Raw genomic sequence first — 6,000 nt, forward strand, 5'->3', positions numbered from 1 at the left:
ATAGCCACTAAACTAAATTGACAGACGGATCGGTGCAGCGTCCGCAGTTATGCGGTCGCTGTACCGGACCGTCGTGGTGAAGAAGGAGGCCCTGTGCCTTAGTTGGTCAAAGCATCTGTCTAGTAAACAGGAGATCCTGGGTTCAAATCCCAGCAGAGCCTCTAAACTCATCTCTCTATGGATGAGAGAAAGATTAGAGATGTCTCATTCATTCATAGTTCTTGGTGGTGAAATGGAAAAAATAAGGAGATATTAGAAGTTCTCCAATAGAATGACAAAACAGAGAGCATCCACTTTCCGTAAGCGCAGGATTACTTTTGACAAAGTACTGTGCTATAATTAAGCAAGCATGTTAAAAATAGTGCCACAACCAGGAATGAGAGATATGTGATCTTTCAGACATCTGAGTTTAGAGGCTCTGCTGGGATTTGATCCCAGGATCTCCTGTTTACTAGACAGGCACTTTGACCAACTAAGCCACAGGGCCTCTGTACCCTCTCACTTACCTCGTCTCCATGGCGATTTCTCTTACCAAAAACAACCGGGCCCTCACATACTAACGATGCATAACCCCCGCCCCCCCCCCCCCCCCAAAAAAAAATACACCATGTCCCCGGCGCATAAGGGAGACAATAATTCATCTAAAATGTTTCCTTTTCCCAGATTCAGGCCTTGGTAGAAGAATACACAAGTCATGGAGCTGTCAACATGCATCCTCCTTCGATAGCTCAGTTGGTAGAGCGGAGGACTGTAGAACCAGTAAAACAGGTTTCCTTAGGTCGCTGATTCAACTCCGGCTCGAAGGACTGTCATTATTTTTCATCTTCCCAGAGCAGGACTTTATTTCATCCCTGTACTCGGCTATGGCTTTGGCCACTGCCATCTATTTTGGTTGGGACATCTGAGTTGTTACACCACGTGTGTTTCCACATGTTACAATCAAAAAGGGCTAGTGGCGCAATGGATAACGTGTCTGAGTAGGGATCAGAAGATTCTAGGTTCAACTCCTGGCTAGCTCAAAAAAGCCTAATCTTTAATATTCTCCCAGTCACAACCTTGGTAGTGTACACGTTTCTTCTTCTGTGTCATTTATTTACTTGCTTTTTTCATTTGTCTCTGTGTATGCCCGGAAATGTACACTTCAAAGGTGCCGCAGGATAGGCCGTCTTCCATAATGTTTCCAAAGCTGCCCCGGCTCATGCATTATGTTTGTCTTTCATGGGACCTCTTTTATTCATTCTCTTCCTTCCTCATATCTCATTCGAAGCAAATGCCCTTACCTGACGACAGGGGCGGCACACCTCCGTAAACTCTTCTTCCAACCTCACACTGTGTTCACTGACATAACTGCAGAAAGCGAGCACATATCTAAAGCTGGGTACACGTACACTTTCAAGCTGTGATCGTATAGTGGTGAGTACTCTGCGTTGTGGCCGCAAGAGTGTGTTGTGCAACTCGGGTAGCTTGGCTGTCCAGTTATCAAAGGCTAATGATAATTCTATTAAAGAATTATTAATAATTAATAAAGTGGACTATTTATCAAATTGTATTATCAAAAATGATAATTCTCGTAGGGGCACCACCCCCGATGCCTTACTTCGGAGGAAATTGTGATAACTAAACAGCAGAAAATCAGTCTCAATATGATTTGAATTATCCTGCAGAACAGCAAATCTTACTATATCTTACAGAATAACAGTGAAGGCGTGATATCCGAACACTAGGCTCTGCTTAAACAAATCAATTTGTGACCAAATCTTGCATGAAGTAACAACCACCACTCATGAAAAATCAATCAGGATTTATTTACATACAGGTGTCAAAAGATGATAAACGCAACACCCCAAATAAACCTGATGGCAGGCTTATTTGGGCTTAAGTATTATAAAACAATTAATTAACTAGGAAAACAACAATCAATAAAATTAAATGAAAGTTAAATGCATGGAATGAAAAGAAAAGAATCAAATGTAATAATAATAAAGATGATAAAGAACACAACAATGATAACGTACAGTAATACGCATACAGTAATCTCATTAAACATAAGTTCAGCTTTACACCGTTCTAACTGACTGATCGCCCAAACGCCACCTCACGTCTCCTCTGGATTCTGGATCTGGGCTGCGGGCTCTGTCGGGGTTCCAGTCCGATGCGGCCTCGTTTCTCTCGGCTCCACCATGCGGCTCGGCTCGGCTCAGTCCTGTGGAGACCCCACGGGCAGGACGATCCTGCAGGGGTTCCCCGGGGCGGGCAGCTGCTCAGCTTGCTCTCCACGTTCCTCCTTTGAAAAGAGATGCAGTCTTTCTGCGTCTCACAGCCGGGCAGGTCTCTCCGATCACGGAGCCGCTTGACGCGCCTCCAGGCGTGCGAGGACAGTCCACTGGAATCAGGGCCGTCGCCGTCTTTCACCAAGGCGCGGGCTCACGGATCTGGAAGAAATTGGCTTCCGGGCTAAGGGAACTCAAGCAGAGAAAAGGTTAAGAGGAGCAGGAGGGCCGGAGTGCTGCCTCGCTCCGTGACCGCAGCGGATCTCCAGGCCAAGCTGGAGCGAGAGCATGCAGAGCATGGGCCGGCCGTGGAGCAACGCTCCGCTGGATCTTCTCTCCCCCCTCCCAGGGGGGGAGGAGGAGATGGGCACGCAGCCAAAGGTCTAGCTGCTCAGGATGAGAGGGTGATCGGAAGAGAGAGGAAAAAGGAGAGAGGGAAGCGGCGCGCGCCGTGGGTCCTCGGATCCTGCGGCCAGACCACGCTGCAGACCTCTCCTCTTGTCCCCCCCCTTTTGGGGGGGGGGAAGGTCGCGTTCCCTTTGGCCCGGAGCCAGAAAAGACGTCCTGCTCACCAGTTGAATGAAGGAAGAAGAGAATAAGTCTCGGTGCAGCACGGAGTTTTGTATCTCCGCGCGCTGCGATGACGTCATCAGTGCCTCGCTCGGGATTGGGTGCGCGTCGCTCTCAGGCGCCGCCCCATCCCGCAAGGCATGCTGGGATTGTAGTTCATGGCACAGTCGCCATTTTCTGAGGCACATTAAAGCCAGTTTCAGGCCGGGGGGGTTGACCAGGGTTTCAACGTTTGAATACGGTATACATTCACAAAATGTTCATAAACCCTTATAACAGTCCACATGATCACTGGGGTGGTCCAACAAGTGCTTCTCAAATTTTTGGAAAAAGAAAGAAAAGGTGCCACGGACACAACAAAATCCACTAGGGTGTTTGGATAAGATTTTCACACCATTCACACTTCAATTGATTGCGGTGGAGAGGGTGGGTGCTACGGTCCGGACACTTAGCCAAGGACAATGGACTCTGCCAGTGGTAAGGACCCGGCAAGCGGCAACAAACGGAGGGAAGAAAACCAAAAAAAAGGACAAATGAAGTTTTGGACTTTCTTCAAGACTAAAGACAAGAAAAGAGGCTGGAAAAGGAGGAGGAGAGGGAAAAAGAAGAGGGATGATCAGTTATCTAAATCAACTGACTTTTTTTGTGGGACATGGTGTATTTTTTTGGGGGGGGGGCGGGGGTTATGCATCGTTAGTATGTGAGGGCCCGGTTGTTTTTGGTAAGAGAAATCACCATGGAGACGAGGTAAGTGAGAGGTTACAGAGGCCCTGTGGCTTAGTTGGTCAAAGTGCCTGTCTAGTAAACAGGAGATCCTGGGTTCAAATCCCAGCAGAGCCTCTAAACTCAAATCACTTGAGATGTCTGAAAGATCACATATCTCTCATTCCTGGTTGTGGCACTATTTTTCACATGCTTGCTTAATTATAGCACAGTACTATGTCAAAAGTAATCCTGCGCTTACGGAAAGTGGATCTTCTGTTTTGTCATTCTATTGGAGAACTTCTAATCTCTCCTTATTTTTGTAATAACTGGAGAGAGTAGCTAAACCAAAGTTTCCTCTAAAGAGTGAATGTGAGTTAGGAGACCAGATCTAACTATTTAAGGCTCTATAACCCCAGAGGGACTAAAACCCTCAATCTTCTGATCCGAAGTCAGACGCCTTGTCCATTAGGTCATGTGGTCCACAAGTTGCTCCTTTTTCTCATTAGTTTCATTCCTTTCCCAACCTTGGGGCACACTGTCCTGCATGTCTTAGATGCTACCCTGCTTTCAGCACACCCTGATACAAGTAGCTGTGTCAAAAACAGAGCTGTCCAGACCTTTACACCACGTAAAGAAATACACATTTGGTCAAGAAGAATTGGAGAAGTACCCCACCATGTTGGACAAGTGAAGAACAGCAAAGCATTAAAGTCATAGAACAGACTATCCAGACATTACCTCCCTCTCAATCAGTCCACATCTCTTTTATAAGAATTGAATGCGTGATTTAACTTTGGTTAAGAAACCTTCAAAGTGCCTTTCTTTTTTTTAAGCTACATGCTATTTTTCCATTTCACCACCATGAACTATGAATGAATGAGACTTTGCTACTTGGAGGAGAAAAAACACAAATTGCATGAATCTCTGGGGCTCGTCCGGGAATTGAACCCGGGACCTCTCGCACCCAAAGCGAGAATCATACTACTAGACCAATGACCACAGTTCTGATGACGTGGACTGATGACCACAGTTCCTGACTGTAAAGACACAACCAGATCATTTTCAAGATTAATCTCAACCTATCAAATAAAAACAACAAATGGAGAGAGACAGAATCAAAGCTTTCATACAAAACATTGGTATCTCAGATTTAGAGCATCAGACCTTGAATCTGAGTGACCTGCATGTGTCCAAACAATACAGTGGTGGTAGGTCTCTTTAAAACTCATTCACAGATTTTAGAATGACTGAAGTATCAGTTGAATGAACCCACCTTATTTATTTATTTATTCCACCTCACTGTGAGATATTTAGTACACAAACCTGTTCCACTGAACACAACTGAATGAACAAACTTACCACAGCAGCATCTGAACAATCATAAAGATCTCTACATATGAGACCCTGCAGAGACCAAGGCCTACAAAGAGACAATTCATCAAATAAATTAAATATATACAAATATATACACTCCTGTAATTATAAAAAACACAGACTTTGTGTAAAAATGTATCCAATGTCTGGTCTTCCACATGGTTGGTTAAATATTTCACCTTCTCCTCTGTTTGGTATGCTAATGCTAACCTTCAGATAGTTAGATCTGGTCTCCTAACTCACATTCACTTTTTAGAGGACACTTTAGTTTAGCTACTCTCTCATCTCATCTCAAGACATTTGAGTTTAGTCAAATGTCACCTCGTCTCCATGTTGGTGTTTTCTCCCCAACAATGGAATGAAAAAGAGGAGCAGCTCGTGGACCACATGGCCTTATGGACAAGGTGTCTGACTTTGGATCAGAAGCTTGAGGGTTAGAGTCCCTCTGTGGTTAGATGACTTTTGGGGCACGGTGGACATGGTGATCTTTCAGATCCCCTGCACCGATATAAAGGTTTAAAAGGAGATGGACACTGACTTTCCAATGACATTGGTACACAGTTATTAAGTTCAAATACTGGAAAACTGAAGACTGACTTTTTCCAGACAGAAAGACTTCAATGGAGGAAAAACCTGCAAAGTTTAAAGCAGAATTGAGCAGCATTTCCTGTCATGTTTAAGAGGAACAACCACTGAAAGTTCCTCCAGGACTTTTCAAAACCTCTCAAATGCCTTATATTTGAAAAAACATGAAGAAAACGAAGAAACAAAACACTCCAAATATGACCTGAGTAGCTCAGCTGGAAGAGCATCAGACTTTTAATTTGAGGGTCCAGGGTTCAAGTCCCTGTTCAGGTGGATTAACTGCTGACAGCTATTTCTGACTGTTAAGTAATGACATGATCATTTTCAATATTCATCTTAAACTAAAAAAAAAAACAAATGGAGGAAAGACAGAAACAAAGTTCTCATGCGAGACCTCGGTATCTCAGATGTCGAGCATCAGACTCTTAATCCGAGGGACCTGCATGTTTCCAAACAATAATGTAACAATGTTAATGGCAGCAAAGTGGGACTTGTT

The 6,000-nt window shown here is 44.5% G+C and overlaps 5 non-coding genes across 5 annotated transcripts; 4 read left to right on the top strand and 1 right to left on the bottom strand.

The window, feature by feature from the left end:
* The first annotated feature begins 87 nt into the window (after positions 1-87).
* On the top strand, positions 88-161 carry trnat-agu (transfer RNA threonine (anticodon AGU)). The gene has a single exon. It is a non-coding gene; the product is annotated as a tRNA-Thr (tRNA).
* A 252-nt stretch (positions 162-413) lies between these two features.
* Positions 414-487, bottom strand: trnat-agu (transfer RNA threonine (anticodon AGU)). The gene has a single exon. It is a non-coding gene; the product is annotated as a tRNA-Thr (tRNA).
* Positions 488-717: 230 nt separating this feature from the next.
* trnay-gua (transfer RNA tyrosine (anticodon GUA)) lies at positions 718-806 on the top strand. Its single transcript is given in 2 exon segments — positions 718-754; positions 771-806. It is a non-coding gene; the product is annotated as a tRNA-Tyr (tRNA).
* A 2,800-nt stretch (positions 807-3,606) lies between these two features.
* On the top strand, positions 3,607-3,680 carry trnat-agu (transfer RNA threonine (anticodon AGU)). Its single transcript has one exon. It is a non-coding gene; the product is annotated as a tRNA-Thr (tRNA).
* Positions 3,681-5,704: 2,024 nt separating this feature from the next.
* Positions 5,705-5,777, top strand: trnak-uuu (transfer RNA lysine (anticodon UUU)). The gene has a single exon. It is a non-coding gene; the product is annotated as a tRNA-Lys (tRNA).
* The last annotated feature ends 223 nt before the right edge of the window (positions 5,778-6,000 follow it).

Source organism: Cololabis saira, chromosome 10 (assembly GCF_033807715.1).
Source record: "Cololabis saira isolate AMF1-May2022 chromosome 10, fColSai1.1, whole genome shotgun sequence".
In the NCBI taxonomy this organism is placed as follows: domain Eukaryota; kingdom Metazoa; phylum Chordata; class Actinopteri; order Beloniformes; family Belonidae; genus Cololabis; species Cololabis saira.